The sequence below is a fragment of the Hemitrygon akajei genome, chromosome 28 (assembly GCF_048418815.1).
Source record: "Hemitrygon akajei chromosome 28, sHemAka1.3, whole genome shotgun sequence".
Taxonomy (NCBI): domain Eukaryota; kingdom Metazoa; phylum Chordata; class Chondrichthyes; order Myliobatiformes; family Dasyatidae; genus Hemitrygon; species Hemitrygon akajei.
The window spans coordinates 15977711-16001129 of record NC_133151.1 but is presented as its reverse complement, the minus strand read 5'-3'; positions in this window follow the sequence as shown (position 1 = coordinate 16001129).

Sequence of the window (23419 nt, the reverse complement as noted above, 5' to 3'; positions counted from 1 at the left end):
GACTACTGATCCCGTTGGGCTGGTTGATTCAGAACGGCCTGTATCTCTGAGTAAAAAAATTAAAACGGGAGGGTCCCTCCCCTCCTGCAGACCGTCCCTCCCTCAGGGTTCGGGCTGGGAGAGACGAATGTGGTGGCGGTAGGTGTGGGGAGCACGGGGACACAGATAAAAGACGAGCTTTGGTCTGTCACACACACGGTGAGCGTCAGTGACCAGCTCGGTCCGAGGATGCGCCGTGGGGCAGCCCGTATCCAGCGCACCAGCGACTCACTGGCCGTAGGCTTTGAACCCAGAGCACCCGGAGGAAACGCAAGCGGTCAGAGGGAGAGCGTGCAAACCCCTCACAGGTAGCGACGGGAGGTGAGCGCAGGCGCGGCACGCCAACCGGCAGGGGCCGTTGCTTTGAACACAGGCAGGGTGGGAGGTTTGTCGAGGGGACAGTCGACATGAAGAAGATGTTCCCCACTCTTCCACACACGAGGAAATCTGCAGATGCTGGAAATTCAAACAACACACACAAAATGCTGGTGGAACACAGCAGGCCAGGCAGCATCTACAGGGAGAGGTACTGTTGACGTTTCGGGCCGAGACCCTTCGTCAGGTCTAACTGAAAGAAAAGATAGAAAGAGATTTAGAAGTAGTGGGGAGGAGGGGGAAATGCAAAACGATAGGAGAAGACTGGAGGGGGTGGGATGAAGGAGATTGACAAAGGGATACAGAGCTGGAGAAGACCGGAGGGGGTGGGGTGAAGGTGATTGACAAAGGGATACAGAGCTGGAGAAGACCGGAGGGGGTGGGGTGAAGGTGATTGACAAAGGGATACAGAGCTGGAGAAGACCGGAGGGGGTGGGATGAAGCTAAGAGCTGGAAAGGTGATTGATAAAGGGATACAGTGCTGGAGAAGACCGGAGGGGGTGGGATGAAGCTGAGAGCTGGAAAGGTGATTGATAAAGGGATACCGAGCTGGAGAAGACCGGAGGGGGTGGGATGAAGCTGAGAGCTGGAAAGGTGATTGATAAAGGGATACAGAACTGGAGAAGGGAAAGGATCATGGGACGGGAGGCCTCAGGAGAAAGAAAGGGGGAGGGGAGCACCAGAGGGAGATGGAGAACAGGCAAAGAGTAATTGTGAGAGGGACAGAGAGAGAAAAAAGGGGGAGGGGGGGAAGAATAATAAATAAATAAATAAGGGATGGGGTAAGAAGGGGAGGAGGGGCATTAACGGAAGTTTGAGAAGTCAATGTTCATGCCATCAGGTTGGAGGCTACCCAGACGGGATATGAGGTGTTGTTCCTCCAACCTGAGTGTGGCTTCATCTTGACAGTAAAGGAGGCCATGGATAGACATATCAGAATGGGAATGGGAATGGGACGTGGAATTAAAATGTGTGGCCGCTGGGAGATCCTGCTTTTTCTGGCGGACCGAGCGTAGGTGTTCCGCGAAACGGTCTCCCAGTCTGCGTCGGGTCTCACCAATATATAAGAGGCCACACCAGGAGCACCAGACGCAGTATACCACACCAGCCGACTCACAGGTGAAGTGTCGCCTCACCTGGAAGGACTGTCTGGGGCCCTGAATGGTGGTGAGAGAGGAAATGTAAGGGCAGGTGTAGCACTTGTTCCGTTTACAAGGATAAGTGCCAGGAGGGAGATTGGTGGGAAGGGATGGGGGGGACGAGTGGACAAGGGAGTCGTGTAGGGAGCGATTCCTGTGGAAAGCAGAAAGAGGGGGGAAGGAAAGATGTGCTTGGTAGTGGGATCCCGTTGGAGGTGGCGGAAGTTACGGAGAATTATACATTGGACCTGGAGGCTGGTAGGGTGGTAGGTGAGGACAAGGGGAACCCTATCCCGAGTGGGGTGGCGGGCAGATGGGGTGAGGGCAGATGTGCGGGAAATGGGAGAGATGCGTTTGAGAGCAGAGTTGATGGTGGAAGAAGGGAAGCCCCTTTGTTTAAAAAAGGAAGACATCTCCTTCGTCCTGGAATGAAAAGCCTCATCCTGAGAGCAGATGCAGCGGAGATGGAGGAATTGCGAGAAGGGGATGGCATTTTTGCAACAGACAGGGTGGGAAGAGGAATAGTCCAGGTAGCTGTGAGAGTCTGTAGGCTTATAGTAGATATCAGCAGATAAGCCGTCTCCAGAGATGGAGATAGAAAGATCAAGAAAGGGGAGGGAGGTGTCGGAAATGGACCAGGTAAATTTGAGGGCGGGGTGAAAGTTGGAGGCAAAGTTAATGAAGTCGACGAGCTCAGCATGTGTGCAGGAGGCAGCGCCAATGTAGTCGTCGATGTAACGAAGGAAAAGAAGGGGACGGATACCGGTATAGACTTGGAACATGGACTGTTCCACAAAGCCAACAAAAAGGCAGGTATAACTGGGACCCATACGGGTGCCCATGGCTGCACCCTTGGTTTGGAGGAAGTGGGAGGAGTTAAGGGAGAAATTGCAAAGCGTGAGAAGTGTCACGAACATAAGTGGGAAGAGATTGAACAAGGGGGGATAAGACAGTGTCAAGGTATGCAGAAATGAGTTCAGTGGGGCAGGAGCAAGCTGAGACAATAGGTCTACCTGGACAGGCAGGTTTGTGGATCTTGGGTAGGAGGTAGAAACGGGAAGTGCGGGGTGCTCCTTAGTGTGGGGTCATGATCGAGGGGTAAATAAGAGGAGGTATCAGCGAGTTGTCGCTGTGCCTCACACTTCCAACAGGGTCTGCATCACCGGGAGTGAAGAGCTGGCCGATGATAATGTTAAGAGAGGAACACAGGATTAAAACATACAGGAAGTTTGTAGACCCTGTAGAATTTTCTCTATTTCTGCATAAATACGACCTAAACTGTGATCAGATCTTATGCAAGCCCTACATGTATGGAGCAGAAGTAGGCCATCTGGCCCATCAAGCCTAAAACTAGATAAAGAGAACGCAATTAAATAAATATCGCAAAGCAGTATTTATTCGTTGAGAAAAATGATCCAATATTACACGTATTTATTGGGAAAAGTGTGTGACGCCCTTGTACAGCAATAACTTCAACCCAAACATTTCCAGTAACTGTTGAACAGTCCTGCACATCGGCTTGGAGGAATTTGTGGCCGTTCCCCCTTACGAAACTGCTTCAGCTCTGGATTGTTGGAGGGCTCCCTTACACGAACTGCCTGCTTCAGGTCCTGCCACAAGGTCTAAGGTCAGGACCTTGACTCGGATGTTCCAAAACATGGATTTTCTTCCTTTTAAACCGTCCTGTTGTCGACTTACTCTTGTGGTCAGACCATTGTCTTCTTGCATCATCCAACTTCTATTGAGGTTCAGGTGACAGGCCGCTACTCTGACATTCTCTTGTGAAATGTCTTGATACAATTTTGAATTCATCGTCCCCTCAACGGAGTGCGAGCTGTCCAGGCCCTGAGGCAGCAAAGCAGCCCCACACCACGATGCTCCTTCCACCGTGCTTCACAGTTGGGACGAGGTTTTGGTGTTGGTGTGCTGAGCCCGTTTTCCTCTAGATAGAATGGTGTGCGTTTCCGCCAAAAAATTCAACTTCTTTGCCCTCTGACCACAGAACACTGTCATAGAAGCAAGGTGATCTTTTGCAAACTCGAGATGTGTGGCAATGCATTTTTTGGAGAGCAGTGGTTTCCTCTGTGGTGTCCTTCCACGAACCCCATTCTTGTTCATTGTTTTTCTTATAGCAGACACACTGAACAGAGACTTTAGCAAGTTCTACAGATTTTTTGCAGGTCTTTTCCTGTTACCTTTGGGTTCTTTTTCACCTCTTTCAGCATTGCATGTTGTGCTGTTGGTGTGATCTTTGTAGGATGCCCTCTCCCAGGGAGGGTAGCAACAGTACTGAATTTCCTCCATTTGTAGACAATTTCTCTTACTGTGGATTGATGAAAACATCTTTAAAAATGCTTCAGTAGCCTTCTCCAGCTTCGTGTATCTCTACAATTCTTCTAGGGTCCCCTGAAAGTTGTTTTGATTGAGACATGGTGCATGTCAACAGATCTTTGGTGAGACGAGCAGGCTCTGTCAGTAACCTGACTTTGTGTCTTTTTACAGGGCAGGGCACCTCTACAACCCCACAGCTCCAATCTCATCTCATTGATTGGAACACCCGACTCCAAATAACTTTTGTAGAAAACGTTACCCCAGAGGTTCACATACTTTTTTTCTGATAAATACATGTGATATTGGAATATTTTTCTCAATAAAGAAATTATTGTGTAATTTATTTAATTGGGTTCTCTTTCTCCAGTTCTAGAACTTGCTTGAAGATCCGATGACATTTTAGGTTATACTTATGCAGAAATGCAGAAAATTCTACAGGGTTCACAACCTTTCTAGCACCACAGTAAGACATAGGAGCAGATTTAGGTCATTTGACCCATTGAGTTTGCTTCGTCATTCGATGTTGGCTGATTTATTTTCCCTCTCCACCCCATTCTCCTGCCTTCTCCCTGTACCCTTCGACACCCTGACTGATCAAGAACCTGTTAACCACCACTTTAAATATACCCAATGATTCGGCCTCCACAGCTCTCTGTGGCAATGAATTCCACAATTCACCAAAGAAATTCCTCCTCAACTCTGTTCCATAGCGACGTCATTCTATCCTGAGATGGTGTCCTCTCATCCTAGACTCCCCCACTAGAGGAAACATCCTCTCCACATCCACTCTATCTGTGTCCTCTGGTCCTAGACTCCCCCACTAGAGGAAACATCCTCTCCACATCCACTCTATCTGTGTCCTCTCATCCTAGACTCCCCCACTAGAGGAAACATCCTCTCCACATCCACTCTGTCTGTGTCCTCTGGTCCTAGACACCCCCATTATAGGAAACATCCTCTCCACATCCACTCTATCTGTGCCCTCTGGTCCTAGACTCCCCCACCATAGGAAACATCCTCTCCACATCCACTCTATCCGTGTCCTCTGGTCCTAGACTCCCCAGTATAGGAAACATCCTCTCCACATCCACTCTATCTGTGTCCTCTGGTCCTATACTCCCCCACTATAGGAAACATCCTCTCCACATCCACTCTATCTGTGTCCTCTGGTCCTAGACTCCCCCACTATAGGAAACATCCTCTCCACATCCACTCTGTCTGTGTCATCTGGTCCTAGACACCCCCACTATAGGAAACATCCTCTCCACATCCACTCTATCTGTGTCCTCTGGTCCTAGACTCCCCCACCATAGGAAACATCCTCTCCACATCCACTCTATCTGTGCCCTCTGGTCCTAGACTCCCCCACTATAGGAAACACCCTGGTGGGTCACCCCGGTGTCAGTTCTGACACCCAACAAAGGTTCTTGAATCTGGAATTCCCCAATGAGATGTCCATTAAGGTCATCTCTGAACATTAAGGACTCTTGGCTTCCTCCTTGTCTGTCCACACCTGTCACTGCCTCCAGGAAAGATGGGGGCAGATGGTCACCAGCCCGTGTGTGTGAGATGTCCTGACAGGGGTGAACCTGCGGGGGATTGCAGAGGCCACCGCGCAGAACGTCGGAGGAATTCAGTGGGTCAGGCTGCTTGTGCGGAGGGAGACATATTCCTTGTCGGGGAAGAGATGGCGGGTCTTCTGAACGTCATCGGTCTACGGTGCCGTACATTCCCCACATCTCCCCTTCCCTACCTGCTGCACCCCAACACACCCTGCGGGGCCCATGTCCAGACCTTTGCTTTGGTCTACTTGCCCGAATTAAGTCCAGTTGGTTGCGCAGGCACGGTGACGTATGCGTATAGCGGAAGTTAAAGAGGCACAAACCTGTTGATTCACGATCGGTTCATTGTCTCGATACAACAAGCTGGAACCCTGTCTACTGGCAGGAGAAGGGGCAAAGGCGGGTTACTGAAACCTTTAAAGCAGTCCCTCTGGGCAGATGGGGCTCGTCGGCCGTGGTTGGCAGCTCATCTCAGAGAGGGAAAACTCTGATCTCAAATCTGGAGGCTAAACCCCGTCATGGGAGCCTAGTAAACCCCGAGGGAAATTTGGAGTGGAGTCCCGAAGTCAGTGTTCAACGAGGCTTGGCAACTCCAGCGACGCTGCTGGTGCCAGGCTCTATCGATCTCTGCCGTTCCTTTGGATTCTTCAGATGTGTGGAGAGGGGTAGCCTGCCACATGGGAACATATATTCTCCATATCGTACTGTCCTGGCTTGTGTATCGTGTAGACAGGGTGTAGCCTCCATGCCTGACCCAACCAGTGGAGTCTTCCATTTGAAACAGTGGAAGAATGAAGAACAGACGAAAGCCTAGTGTGTTCTGCCCTTAGATAAGAACCATTCCATTCAAATTTGTAGATAAGAGTTAGCCCATCAGAAAGGCCCTTCTCAAATAATACGATACCATAGAACTTTCCAGAATCATACAGAATTGTAACCATGAGGGGACACACTGAACAACTGCATATACACACTGTGACCACCAGGGGACACTCTGAACAACTCAAATCAAATCAAATCAAGTTTAATTACCGTTTAAGCCTTACATGGACACGGCTGAATGAAACATCGTGCGTCTGGAGCCCAGGTGCAAAAAGATACAGCCGTATTCAAAATAGTGAGCGAGAAAAAAAAGGAACAGTCTTGGAAGAAACACATTTTTAGGCCAAGACCCTGAGCAACAAGTCCCGCAATTTGATGGTGTCTGGCAGTCCAGCCTGTAGTTCCAGCGATCCAACACCGGGGGCAGCACCGACAGGATTGGCCACCTCCAACCAAGCATGGAAGGTTGGTCTGGACTGCCTCTGGAATCTCCTCCTCAGCTGGACTGCCTCTGGAATCTCCTCCTCAGCTGGACTTCAGGAGCAGGCAAGCCTCACTGGAGCCCACATCGACAACGTCCACTGCCCCACTTTCATCTATCCCATTGGTTACCTCTTTGAAGATCTCCAAAAGATTTGCCAGGCAACGACATCCCGCTCACAAAACCACGCTGACTATTCTCAATCAGGCCTTGACTATCCAAGTGACGGTAGACCCTGTCCCTCAGAATTCCCTCCAGGCTCCCCGGCCTGTGGTTCCCTGGCCTGCCCGTGTTCTGCTTCTTGAACAATGGTATAGCATCAGCCTCTCTCTCGTCTCCTGGAACTTCTCCAGTGGTGAACACTGGATCAATTATCTCTACGAGGGCCTCTGTGATTTCTTCCCTGGGCTCCCATAAGGTCCGGTGGGGGTGCAACTGGTCAGGCCCTGGGGACCAGGGTCAGAATCAGGTTTAAAATCACCAGCACGTGTTGTGAAATGTGTTAATTTTGCAGCCGCGGTATGATGAAGTATATGATAATAGAGAAAGAAACTGAATTACAGTATGTATATATATATGTATATTAAATAGATTAAATAAGTAGTGTAAAAATAGAAATAAAAAAGCAGTGAGGTAGTGTTCACGGGTTCAATGTCCATTCAGAAACCTGATGGCAGAGGGGAAGAAGCTGTTCCTGAATCGTTGAGTGTGTGTCTTCAGGCTCCTGTACCTCCCCCCTGATGGCAGAGGGGAAGAAGCTGTTCCTGAATCGTTGAGTGTGAGTCTTCAGGCTCCTGTACCTCCTCCCTGATGGCAGAGGGGAAGAAGCTGTTCCTGAATCGTCGAGTGTGTGTCTTCAGGCTCCTGTACCTCCTCCCCGATGGCAGAGGGGAAGAAGCTGTTCCTGAATCGTTGAGTGTGTGTCTTCAGGCTCCTGTACCTCCGCCCTGATGGCAGAGGGGAAGAAGCTGTTCCTGAATCGCTGAGTGTGTGCCTTCAGGCTCCTGTACCTCCTCCCTGATGGCAGAGGGGAAGAAGCTGTTCCTGAATCGTTGAGTGTGTGTCTTCAGGCTCCTGCACCTCCTCCCTGATGGCAGAGGGGAAGAAACTGTTCCTGAATCGCTGAGTGTGTGTCTTCAGGCTCCTGTACCCCCTCCCTGATGGCAGAGGGGAAGAAGTTGTTCCTGAATCGCTGAGTGTGTGTCTTCAGGCTCCTGTACCTCCTCCCTGATGGCAGAGGGGAAGAAGCTGTTCCTGAATCGCTGAGTGTGTGTCTTCAGGCTCCTGTACCTCCTCCCTGATGGCAGAGGGGAAGAAGCTGTTCTTGAATCGTTGAGTGTGTGCCTTCAGGCTCCTGTACCTCCTCCCTGATGGCAGAGGGGAAGAAGCTGTTCCTGAATCACTGAGTGTGTGCCTTCAGGCTCCTGTACCTCCTCCCTGATGGCAGAGGGGAAGAAGCTGTTCCTGAATCGCTGAATGTGTGTCTTCAGGCTCCTGTACCTCCTCCCTGATGGTAGCAATGAGAAGAGGGCATGTCCTGGGTGATGGGGATACTAGATGATGGACGCTGCCTTTTTGAGGCATCGCTCCTTGAAGATGTCCTGGATACTACGGAGGCTAGTGCCCATGATGGAGCTGACCGAGTTTACAACTCTCTGCAGCTTATTTTGATCCTGTGCAGTAGTACTTACCAACCCCCCATACCAGAGGGTGATGCAGCCAGTCAGGTTGCTCTCCACCGTTCATCTGTAGAAATTTGTGAGTGTTTTGGAGACATTCCAAACCTCCTCAAGCTCCTAATGAAATACAGACACTGTTGGGCCTTCTTTGTAGCTGTATCGATGTGTTGGGTCCAGGTTAGATCCTCAGAGAAACTGACACCCAGGAACCTGAAATTGCTCACTCTCTCCTTAATCTGCCCACTTTAGTCCACCTCAAGGCTGAAGTAGCTCCATCAGCGTCATACACTGTACACAGTTTCCGAAACTTCCATCAGCGTGATACACTGTACACAGTTTCCGAAACTTCCATCAGCGTGATACACTGTACACAGTTTCCGAAACTTCCATCAGCGTGATACACTGTACACAGTTTCCGAATCTTCCATCAGCGTGATACACTGTACACAGTTTCCGAAACTTCCATCAGCGTGATACACTGTACACAGTTTCCGAATCTTCCATCCGCGTGATACACTGTGCACAGTTTCCGAAACTTCCATCAGCGTGATACACTGTACACAGTTTCCGAATCTTCCATCCGCGTGATACACTGTGCACAGTTTCCGAAACTTCCATCAGCGTGATACACTGTACACAGTTTCCGAAACTTCCATCAGCGTGATACACTGTGCACAGTTTCCGAAACTTCCATCAGCGTGATACACTGTACACAGTTTCCGAAACTTCCATCAGCGTGATACACTGTACACAGTTTCCGAAACTTCCATCAGCGTGATACACTGTACACAGTTTCCGAAACTTCCATCCGCGTGATACACTGTACAAAGTTTCCGAAACTTCCATCAGCGTGATACACTGTACACAGTTTCCGAATCTTCCATCAGCGTGATACACTGTGCACAGTTTCCGAATCTTCCATCAGCGTGATACACTGTACACAGTTTCCGAAACTTCCATCAGCGTGATACACTGTACACAGTTTCCGAAACTTCCATCAGCGTGATACACTGTACACAGTTTCCGAAACTTCCATCAGCGTGATACACTGTACACAGTTTCCGAATCTTCCATCAGCGTGATACACTGTACACAGTTTCCGAATCTTCCATCCACGTGATACACTGTACACAGTTTCCGAATCTTCCATCCACGTGATACACTGTACACAGTTTCCGAAACTTCCATCCACGTGATACACTGTACACAGTTTCCGAATCTTCCATCCACGTGATACACTGTACACAGTTTCCGAAACTTCCATCAGCGTGATACACTGTACACAGTTTCCGAATCTTCCATCCACGTGATACACTGTACACAGTTTCCGAAACTTCCATCCACGTGATACACTGTACACAGTTTCCGAATCTTCCATCCACGTGATACACTGTACACAGTTTCCGAAACTTCCATCAGCGTGATACACTGTACACAGTTTCCGAATCTTCCATCCACGTGATACACTGTACACAGTTTCCGAAACTTCCATCCACGTGATACACTGTACACAGTTTCCGAATCTTCCATCCGCGTGATACACTGTACACAGTTTCCGAATCTTCCATCAGCGTGATACACTGTACACAGTTTCCGAAACTTCCATCCGCGTGATACACTGTACAAAGTTTCCGAAACTTCCATCAGCGTGATACACTGTACACAGTTTCCGAAACTTCCATCCGCGTGATACACTGTACAAAGTTTCCGAAACTTCCATCAGCGTGATACACTGTACACAGTTTCCGAAACTTCCATCAGCGTGATACACTGTACACAGTTTCCGAATCTTCCATCCACGTGATACACTGTACACAGTTTCCGAAACTTCCATCCACGTGATACACTGTACACAGTTTCCGAAACTTCCATCAGCGTGATACACTGTACACAGTTTCCGAATCTTCCATCAGCGTGATACACTGTACAAAGTTTCCGAAACTTCCATCAGCGTGATACACTGTACACAGTTTCCGAAACTTCCATCAGCGTGATACACTGTACACAGTTTCCGAAACTTCCATCAGCGTGATACACTGTACACAGTTTCCGAAACTTCCATCCACGTGATACACTGTACACAGTTTCCGAATCTTCCATCAGCGTGATACACTGTACACAGTTTCCGAAACTTCCATCAGCGTGATACACTGTACACAGTTTCCGAAACTTCCATCAGCGTGATACACTGTACACAGTTTCCGAAACTTCCATCAGCGTGATACACTGTACACAGTTTCCGAATCTTCCATCAGCGTGATACACTGTACACAGTTTCCGAAACTTCCATCAGCGTGATACACTGTACACAGTTTCCGAAACTTCCATCAGCGTGATACACTGTACACAGTTTCCGAAACTTCCATCAGCGTGATACACTGTTCACAGTTTCCTAAACTTCCATCCGCGTGATACACTGTTCACAGTTTCCGAAACTTCCATCAGCGTGATACACTGTACACAGTTTCCGAAACTTCCATCAGCGTGATATACTGTACACAGTTTCCGAATCTTCCATCAGCGTGATACACTGTACACAGTTTCCTAAACTTCCATCAGCGTGATACACTGTACACAGTTTCCTAAACTTCCATCAGCCTGATACACTGTACACAGTTTCCGAATCTTCCATCCACGTGATACACTGTACACAGTTTCCGAATCTTCCATCCACGTGATACACTGTACACAGTTTCCGAATCTTCCATCCACGTGATACACTGTACACAGTTTCCGAAACTTCCATCAGCGCGATACACTGTACACAGTTTCCGAAACTTCCATCAGCGTGATACACTGTACACAGTTTCCGAATCTTCCATCAGCGTGATACACTGTACACAGTTTCCGAATCTTCCATCAGCATGATACACTGTACACAGTTTCCGAATCTTCCATCCACGTGATACACTGTACACAGTTTCCGAATCTTCCATCCACGTGATACACTGTACACAGTTTCCGAATCTTCCATCCACGTGATACACTGTACACAGTTTCCGAAACTTCCATCAGCGTGATACACTGTACACAGTTTCCGAATCTTCCATCAGCGTGATACACTGTACACAGTTTCCGAAACTTCCATCCGCATCATACACTGTACACAGTTTCCGAAACTTCCATCAGCGTGGTACACTGTACACAGTTTCCGAAACTTCCATCAGCGTGATACACTGTACAAAGTTTCCGAATCTTCCATCAGCGTGATACACTGTACACAGTTTCCGAATTTTCCATCCACGTGATACACTGTACACAGTCTCCGAAACTTTCATCCGCGTGATACACTGTACACAGTTTCCGAAACTTCCATCAGCGTGATACACTGTACACAGTTTCCGAAACTTCCATCAGCGTGATACACTGTACACAGTTTCCGAATCTTCCATCAGCGTGATACACTGTACACAGTTTCCTAAACTTCCATCAGCGTGATACACTGTACACAGTTTCCGAATCTTCCATCAGCGTGATACACTGTACACAGTTTCCGAATCTTCCATCAGCGTGATACACTGTGCACAGTTTCCGAATCTTCCATCAGCGTGATACACTGTGCACAGTTTCCGAATCTTCCATCAGCGTGATACACTGTACACAGTTTCCGAAACTTCCATCCACGTGATACACTGTACAAAGTTTCCGAATCTTCCATCAGCGTGATACACTGTACACAGTTTCCGAAACTTCCATCAGCGTGATACACTGTACACAGTTTCCGAATCTTCCATCAGCGTGATACACTGTACACAGTTTCCGAAACTTCCATCAGCGTGATACACTGTACACAGTTTCCGAATCTTCCATCAGCGTGATACACTGTACACAGTTTCCGAAACTTCCTTCAGCGTGATACACTGTTCACAGTTTCCTAAACTTCCATCCGCGTGATACACTGTTCACAGTTTCCGAAACTTCCATCAGCGTGATACACTGTACACAGTTTCCGAAACTTCCATCAGCGTGATACACTGTACACAGTTTCCGAATCTTCCATCAGCGTGATACACTGTACACAGTTTCCGAATCTTCCATCCACGTGATACACTGTACACAGTTTCCGAATCTTCCATCCACGTGATACACTGTACACAGTTTCCGAATCTTCCATCCACGTGATACACTGTACACAGTTTCCGAAACTTCCATCAGCGCGATACACTGTACACAGTTTCCGAAACTTCCATCAGCGTGATACACTGTACACAGTTTCCGAATCTTCCATCAGCGTGATACACTGTACACAGTTTCCGAATCTTCCATCAGCGTGATACACTGTACACAGTTTCCGAATCTTCCATCCACGTGATACACTGTACACAGTTTCCGAATCTTCCATCCACGTGATACACTGTACACAGTTTCCGAATCTTCCATCCACGTGATACACTGTACACAGTTTCCGAAACTTCCATCAGCGTGATACACTGTACACAGTTTCCGAATCTTCCATCAGCGTGATACACTGTACACAGTTTCCGAAACTTCCATCCGCGTCATACACTGTACACAGTTTCCGAAACTTCCATCAGCGTGGTACACTGTACACAGTTTCCGAAACTTCCATCAGCGTGATACACTGTACAAAGTTTCCGAATCTTCCATCAGCGTGATACACTGTACACAGTTTCCGAATCTTCCATCCACGTGATACACTGTACACAGTTTCCGAAACTTTCATCCGCGTGATACACTGTACACAGTTTCCGAAACTTCCATCAGCGTGATACACTGTACACAGTTTCCGAAACTTCCATCAGCGTGATACACTGTACACAGTTTCCGAATCTTCCATCAGCGTGATACACTGTACACAGTTTCCTAAACTTCCATCAGCGTGATACACTGTACACAGTTTCCGAATCTTCCATCAGCGTGATACACTGTACACAGTTTCCGAAACTTTCATCCGCGTGATACACTGTACACAGTTTCCGAAACTTCCATCCGCGTGATACACTGTACACTGTTTCCGAAACTTCCATCCGCGTGATACACTGTACACAGTTTCCGAATCTTCCATCAGCGTGATACACTGTACACAGTTTCCGAATCTTCCATCCACGTGATACACTGTACACTGTTTCCGAAACTTCCATCAGCGTGATACACTGTACACAGTTTCCGAATCTTCCATCAGCGTGATACACTGTACACAGTTTCCGAAACTTCCATCAGCGTGATACACTGTACACAGTTTCCGAAACTTCCATCCGCGTGATACACTGTACACAGTTTCCGAAACTTCCATCCACGTGATACACTGTACACAGTTCCGAATCTTCCATCAGCGTGATACACTGTACACAGTTTCCGAATCTTCCATCCGCGTGATACACTGTACACAGTTTCCGAATCTTCCATCCACGTGATACACTGTACACAGTTTCCGAAACTTCCATCCGCGTGATACACTGTACACAGTTTCCGAATCTTCCATCAGCGTGATACACTGTACACAGTTTCCGAATCTTCCATCCACGTGATACACTGTACACAGTTTCCGAAACTTCCATCAGCGTGATACACTGTACACAGTTTCCGAATCTTCCATCAGCGTGATACACTGTACACAGTTTCCGAATCTTCCATCCACGTGATACACTGTACACAGTTTCCGAAACTTCCATCAGCGTGATACACTGTACACAGTTTCCGAATCTTCCATCAGCGTGATACACTGTACACAGTTTCCGAAACTTTCATCCGCGTGATACACTGTACACAGTTTCCGAAACTTCCATCCGCGTGATACACTGTACACTGTTTCCGAAACTTCCATCCGCGTGATACACTGTACACAGTTTCCGAAACTTCCATCAGCATGATACACTGTACACAGTTTCCGAAACTTCCATCAGCGTGATACACTGTACACAGTTTCCGAATCTTCCATCAGCGTGATACACTGTACACAGTTTCCGAAACTTCCATCAGCGTGATACACTGTACACAGTTTCCGAAACTTCCATCCACGTGATACACTGTACACAGTTTCCGAATCTTCCATCCACGTGATACACTGTACACAGTTTCCGAAACTTCCATCAGCGTGATGCACTGTACACAGTTTCCGAAACTTCCATCAGCGTGATACACTGTACACAGTTTCCAAAACTTCCATCAGCGTGATACACTGTACACAGTTTCCGAAACTTCCATCCACGTGATACACTGTACAAAGTTTCCGAAACTTCCATCAGCGTGATACACTGTACACAGTTTCCGAAACTTCCATCAGCGTGATACACTGTACACAGTTTCCGAAACTTCCATCAGCGTGATGCACTGTACACAGTTTCCAAAACTTCCATCAGCGTGATACACTGTACTCAGTTTCCGAAACTACCATCAGCGTGATACACTGTACACAGTTTCCGAAACTTCCATCAGCGTGATACACTGTACACAGTTTCCGAAACTACCATCAGCGTGATACACTGTACACAGTTTCCAAATCTTCCATCAGCGTGATACACTGTACACAGTTTCCGAAACTACCATCAGCGTGATACACTGTACACAGTTTCCGAAACTTCCATCAGCGTGATACACTGTACACAGTTTCCGAAACTTCCATCAGCGTGATACACTGTACACAGTTTCCGAAACTTCCATCAGCGTGATACACTGTACACAGTTTCCGAAACTTCCATCAGCGTGATACACTGTACACAGTTTCCGAAACTTCCATCAGCGTGATACACTGTACACAGTTTCCGAAACTTCCATCAGCGTGATACACTGTACACAGTTTCCGAAACTTCCATCAGCGTGATACACTGTACACAGTTTCCGAAACTTCCATCAGCGTGATACACTGTACACAGTTTCCGAAACTTCCATCAGCGTGATACACTGTACACAGTTTCCGAAACTTCCATCAGCGTGATACACTGTACACAGTTTCCGAAACTTCCATCAGCGTGATACACTGTACACAGTTTCCGAAACTTCCATCAGCGTGATACACTGTACACAGTTTCCGAAACTTCCATCAGCGTGATACACTGTACACAGTTTCCGAAACTTCCATCAGCGTGATGCACTGTACACAGTTTCCAAAACTTCCATCAGCGTGATACACTGTACACAGTTTCCGAAACTACCATCAGCGTGATACACTGTACACAGTTTCCGAAACTTCCATCAGCGTGATACACTGTACACAGTTTCCGAAACTACCATCAGCGTGATACACTGTACACAGTTTCCAAATCTTCCATCAGCGTGATACACTGTACACAGTTTCCGAATCTTCCATCAGCGTGATACACTGTACAAAGTTTCCGAAACTTCCATCCACGTGATACACTGTACACAGTTTCCGAAACTTCCATCCACGTGATACACTGTACACAGTTTCCGAATCTTCCATCCACGTGATACACTGTACACAGTTTCCGAATCTTCCATCCGCGTGATACACTGTACACAGTTTCCGAAACTTCCATCAGCGTGATACACTGTACACAGTTTCCGAAACTACCATCAGCGTGATACACTGTACACAGTTTCCGAAACTTCCATCAGCGTCATACACTGTACAAAGTTTCCGAATCTTCCATCAGCGTGATACACTGTACACAGTTTCCGAATCTTCCATCAGCGTGATACACTGTACACAGTTTCCGAAACTTCCATCCGCGTGATACACTGTACACAGTTTCCTAAACTTCCATCAGCGTGATACACTGTACACAGTTTCCAAATCTTCCATCAGCGTGATACACTGTACACAGTTTCCGAATCTTCCATCAGCGTGATACACTGTACACAGTTTCCGAATCTTCCATCAGCGTGATACACTGTACAAAGTTTCCGAAACTTCCATCAGCGTGATACACTGTACACAGTTTCCGAAACTACCATCAGCGTGATACACTGTACACAGTTTCCGAAACTTCCATCAGCGTGATACACTGTACACAGTTTCCGAAACTTCCATCAGTGGGATGCACTGTACACAGTTTCCGAAACTTCCATCAGCGTGATACACTGTACACAGTTTCCAAAACTTCCATCAGCGTGATACACTGTACACAGTTTCCGAAACTACCATCAGCGTGATACACTGTACAAAGTTTCCGAAACTTCCATCCGCGTGATACACTGTCCACAGTTTCCGAAACTTCCATCAGCGTGATGCACAGTACACAGTTTCCGAAACTTCCATCAGTGTGATGCACTGTACACAGTTTCCGAAACTTCCATCAGCGTGATACACTGTACACAGTTTCCAAAACTTCCATCAGCGTGATACACTGTACACAGTTTCCGAAACTACCATCAGCGTGATACACTGTACACAGTTTCCGAAACTTCCATCCACGTGATTCACTGTACACAGTTTCCGAAACTTCCATCAGCGTGATACACTGTACACAGATTCCGAAACTTCCATCCACGTGATTCACTGTACACAGTTTCCGAAACTTCCATCAGCGTGATACACTGTACACAGTTTCCGAAACTTCCATCCACGTGATTCACTGTACACAGTTTCCGAAACTACCATCAGCGTGATACACTGTACACAGTTTCCGAAACTTCCATCAGCGTGATACACTGTACACAGTTTCCTAAACTTCCATCAGCGCGATACACTGTACACAGTTTCCGAAACTTCCATCAGCGTGATACACTGTTCACAGTTTCCGAATCTTCCATCAGCGCGATACACTGTACAAAGTTTCCGAAACTTCCATCCGCGTGATACACTGTACACAGTTTCCGAAACTTCCATCAGCGTGATGCACTGTACACAGTTTCCTAAACTTCCATCAGCGTGATACACTGTACACAGTTTCCGAAACTTCCATCAGCGTGATACACTTTACACAGTTTCCGAAACTTCCATCAGCGTGATACACTGTACACAGTTTCCGAAACTTCCATCAGCGTGATACACTGTACACAGTTTCCGAATCTTCCATCAGCGTGATACACTGTAAACAGTTTCCTAAACTTCCATCAGCGTGATACACTGTACGCAGTTTCCGAAACTTCCATCCACGTGATACACTGTGCACAGTTTCCGAAACTTCCATCCACATGATACACTGTACACAGTTTCCGAATCTACCATCAGCGTGATACACTGTACACAGTTTCCGAAACTTCCATCTGCCTGATACACTGTACACAGTTTCCAAATCTTCCATCAGCGTGATACACTGTACACAGTTTCCTAAACTTCCATCAGCGTGATACACTGTACACAGTTTCCTAAACTTCCATCAGCCCGATACACTGTACACAGTTTCCGAAACTTCCATCTGCCTGATACACTGTACACAGTTTCCAAATCTTCCATCAGCGTGATACACTGTACACAGTTTCCTAAACTTCCATCAGCGTGATACACTGTACACAGTTTCCGAAACTTCCATCTGCCTGATACACTGTACACAGTTTCCAAATCTTCCATCAGCGTGATACACTGTGCACAGTTTCCTAAACTTCCATCAGCCTGATACACTGTACACAGTTTCCGAAACTTCCATCAGCGTGATACACTGTACACAGTTTCCGAATCTTCCATCAGCGTGATACACTGTACACAGTTTCCGAATCTTCCATCCACGTGATACACTGTACACAGTTTCCGAATCTTCCATCCACGTGATACACTGTACACAGTTTCCGAATCTTCCATCAGCGTGATACACTGTACACAGTTTCCGAATCTTCCATCCACGTGATACACTGTACACAGTTTCCGAAACTTCCATCAGCATGATACACTGTACACAGTTTCCGAATCTTCCATCCACGTGATACACTGTACACAGTTTCCGAAACTTCCATCAGCGTGATACACTGTACACAGTTTCCGAATCTTCCATCTGCGTGATACACTGTGCACAGTTTCCTAAACTTCCATCAGCGTGATACACTGTACACAGTTTCCGAATCTTCCATCAGCGTGATACACTGTTCACAGTTTCCGAATCTTCCATCAGCGTGATACACTGTACACAGTTTCCAAAACTTCCATCCACGTGATACACTGTTCACAGTTTCCGAAACTTCCATCCGCGTGATACACTGTACAAAGTTTCCGAAACTTCCATCAGCGTGATACACTGTACACAGTTTCCGAAACTTCCATCAGCGTGATACACTGTACACAGTTTCCGAATCTTCCATCAGCGTGATACACTGTACAAAGTTTCCGAAACTTCCATCCGCGTGATACACTGTACACAGTTTCCTAAACTTCCATCAGCGTGATACACTGTACACAGTTTCCGAAACTTCCATCAGCGTGATGCACTGTACACAGTTTCCGAAACTTCCATCAGCGTGATACACTGTACACAGTTTCCGAAACTTCCATCAGCGTGATACACTGTACACAGTTTCCGAATCTTCCATCAGCGTGATACACTGTACAAAGTTTCCGAAACTTCCATCCGCGTGATACACTGTACACAGTTTCCTAAACTTCCATCAGCGTGATACACTGTACACAGTTTCCGAAACTTCTATCAGCGTGATAAACTGTACACAGTTTCCGAATCTTCCATCAGCGTGATACACTGTACACAGTTTCCAAATCTTCCATCAGCGTGATACACTGTACACAGTTTCCGAAACTTCCATCAGCGTGATACACTGTACACAGTTTCCGAATCTTCCATCAGCGTGATACACTGTACACAGTTTCCAAATCTTCCATCAGCGTGATACACTGTACACAGTTTCCGAAACTTCCATCAGCGTGATACACTGTACACAGTTTCCGAATCTTCCATCAGCGTGATACACTGTACACAGTTTCCAAATCTTCCATCAGCGTGATACACTGTACACAGTTTCCGAAACTTCCATCAGCGTGATACACTGTACACAGTTTCCGAATCTTCCATCAGCGTGATACACTGTACACAGTTTCCAAATCTTCCATCAGCGTGATACACTGTACACAGTTTCCGAAACTTCCATCAGCGTGATACACTGTACACAGTTTCCGAAACTTCCATCCGCGTGATACACTGTACACAGTTTCCGAATCTTCCATCAGCGTGATACACTGTACACAGTTTCCAAATCTTCCATCCACGTGATACACTGTACACTGTTTCCGAATCTTCCATCCACGTGATACACTGTACACAGTTTCCGAAACTTCCATCAGCGTGATACACTGTACACAGTTTCCGAAACTTCCATCAGCGTGATACACTGTACACAGTTTCCGAATCTTCCATCCACGTGATACACTGTACACAGTTTCCGAATCTTCCATCAGCGTGATACACTGTACACAGTTTCCGAAACTTCCATCCACGTGATACACTGTGCACAGTTTCCGAATCTTCCATCCACGTGATACACTGTGCACAGTTTCCGAATCTTCCATCAGCGTGATACACTGTACACAGTTTCCGAATCTTCCATCAGCGTGATACACTGTGCACAGTTTCCGAAACTTCCATCAGCGTGATACACTGTTCACAGTTTCCGAAACTTCCATCAGCGTGATACACTGTACACAGTTTCCGAATCTTCCATCAGCGTGATACACTGTACACAGTTTCCGAAACTTCCATCAGCGTGATACACTGTACACAGTTTCCGAATCTTCCATCAGCTTGATACACTGTACACAGTTTCCGAATCTTCCATCAGCGTGATACACTGTACACAGTTTCCGAATCTTCCATCAGCGTGATACACTGTACACAGTTTCCGAATCTTCCATCAGCGCGATACACTGTACACAGTTTCCGAAACTTCCATCAGCGCGATACACTGTACACAGTTTCCGAATCTTCCATCAGCGTGATACACTGTTCACAGTTTCCGAAACTTCCATCAGCGTGATACACTGTACACAGTTTCCGAATCTTCCATCAGCGTGATACACTGTTCACAGTTTCCGAATCTTCCATCAGCGTGATACACTGTACACAGTTTCCGAATCTTCCATCAGCGTGATACACTGTACACAGTTTCCGAAACTTCCATCAGCGTGATACACTGTACACAGTTTCCGAAACTTTCATCAGTGTGATACACTGTACACAGTTTCCGAATCTTCCATCAGCGTGATACACTGTACACAGTTTCCGAATCTTCCATCAGCGTGATACACTGTACACAGTTTCCGAATCTTCCATCAGCGTGATACACTGTACACAGTTTCCGAAACTTCCATCAGCGTGATACACTGTACACAGTTTCCGAAACTTTCATCAGCGTGATACACTGTACACAGTTTCCGAATCTTCCATCAGCGTGATACACTGTACACAGTTTCCAAAACTTCCATCAGCGTGATACACTGTACACAGTTTCCGAAACTTCCATCAGCCCGATACACTGTACACAGTTTCCGAATCTTCCATCAGGGTGATACACTGTACACAGTTTCCGAATCTTCCATCAGCGTGATACACTGTACACAGTTTCCGAATCTTCCATCAGCGAGATACACTGTACACAGTTTCCGAATCTTCCATCCACGTGATACACTGTACACAGTTTCCGAAACTTCCATCAGCGTGATACACTGTACACAGTTTCCGAATCTTCCATCCACGTGATACACTGTACACAGTTTCCGAAACTTCCATCAGCGTGATACACTGTACACAGTTTCCGAATCTTCCATCCGCGTGATACACTGTGCACAGTTTCCTAAACTTCCATCAGCGTGATACACTGTACACAGTTTCCGAATCTTCCATCAGCGTGATACACTGTTCACAGTTTCCGAATCTTCCATCAGCGTGATACACTGTACACAGTTTCCAAAACTTCCATCCACGTGATACACTGTTCACAGTTTCCGAAACTTCCATCCGCGTGATACACTGTACAAAGTTTCCGAAACTTCCATCAGCGTGATACACTGTACACAGTTTCCGAAACTTCCATCAGCGTGATACACTGTACACAGTTTCCGAATCTTCCATCAGCGTGATACACTGTACAAAGTTTCCGAAACTTCCATCCGCGTGATACACTGTACACAGTTTCCTAAACTTCCATCAGCGTGATACACTGTACACAGTTTCCGAAACTTCCATCAGCGTGATGCACTGTACACAGTTTCCGAAACTTCCATCAGCGTGATACACTGTACACAGTTTCCGAAACTTCCATCAGCGTGATACACTGTACACAGTTTCCGAATCTTCCATCAGCGTGATACACTGTACAAAGTTTCCGAAACTTCCATCCGCGTGATACACTGTACACAGTTTCCTAAACTTCCATCAGCGTGATACACTGTACACAGTTTCCGAAACTTCTATCAGCGTGATACACTGTACACAGTTTCCGAATCTTCCATCAGCGTGATACACTGTACACAGTTTCCAAATCTTCCATCAGCGTGATACACTGTACACAGTTTCCGAAACTTCCATCAGCGTGATACACTGTACACAGTTTCCGAATCTTCCATCAGCGTGATACACTGTACACAGTTTCCAAATCTTCCATCAGCGTGATACACTGTACACAGTTTCCGAAACTTCCATCAGCGTGATACACTGTACACAGTTTCCGAATCTTCCATCAGCGTGATACACTGTACACAGTTTCCAAATCTTCCATCAGCGTGATACACTGTACACAGTTTCCGAAACTTCCATCAGCGTGATACACTGTACACAGTTTCCGAATCTTCCATCAGCGTGATACACTGTACACAGTTTCCAAATCTTCCATCAGCGTGATACACTGTACACAGTTTCCGAAACTTCCATCAGCGTGATACACTGTACACAGTTTCCGAAACTTCCATCCGCGTGATACACTGTACACAGTTTCCGAATCTTCCATCAGCGTGATACACTGTACACAGTTTCCAAATCTTCCATCCACGTGATACACTGTACACTGTTTCCGAATCTTCCATCCACGTGATACACTGTACACAGTTTCCGAAACTTCCATCAGCGTGATACACTGTACACAGTTTCCGAAACTTCCATCAGCGTGATACACTGTACACAGTTTCCGAAACTTCCATCAGCGTGATACACTGTACACAGTTTCCGAATCTTCCATCAGCGTGATACACTGTACACAGTTTCCAAATCTTCCATCAGCGTGATACACTGTACACAGTTTCCGAAACTTCCATCAGCGTGATACACTGTACACAGTTTCCGAATCTTCCATCAGCGTGATACACTGTACACAGTTTCCAAATCTTCCATCAGCGTGATACACTGTACACAGTTTCCGAAACTTCCATCAGCGTGATACACTGTACACAGTTTCCGAAACTTCCATCCGCGTGATACACTGTACACAGTTTCCGAATCTTCCATCAGCGTGATACACTGTACACAGTTTCCAAATCTTCCATCCACGTGATACACTGTACACTGTTTCCGAATCTTCCATCCACGTGATACACTGTACACAGTTTCCGAAACTTCCATCAGCGTGATACACTGTACACAGTTTCCGAAACTTCCATCAGCGTGATACACTGTACACAGTTTCCGAATCTTCCATCCACGTGATACACTGTACACAGTTTCCGAATCTTCCATCAGCGTGATACACTGTACACAGTTTCCGAAACTTCCATCCACGTGATACACTGTGCACAGTTTCCGAATCTTCCATCCACGTGATACACTGTGCACAGTTTCCGAATCTTCCATCAGCGTGATACACTGTACACAGTTTCCGAATCTTCCATCAGCGTGATACACTGTGCACAGTTTCCGAAACTTCCATCAGCGTGATACACTGTTCACAGTTTCCGAAACTTCCATCAGCGTGATACACTGTACACAGTTTCCGAATCTTCCATCAGCGTGATACACTGTACACAGTTTCCGAAACTTCCATCAGCGTGATACACTGTACACAGTTTCCGAATCTTCCATCAGCGTGATACACTGTACACAGTTTCCGAATCTTCCATCAGCGTGATACACTGTACACAGTTTCCGAATCTTCCATCAGCGCGATACACTGTACACAGTTTCCGAAACTTCCATCAGCGCGATA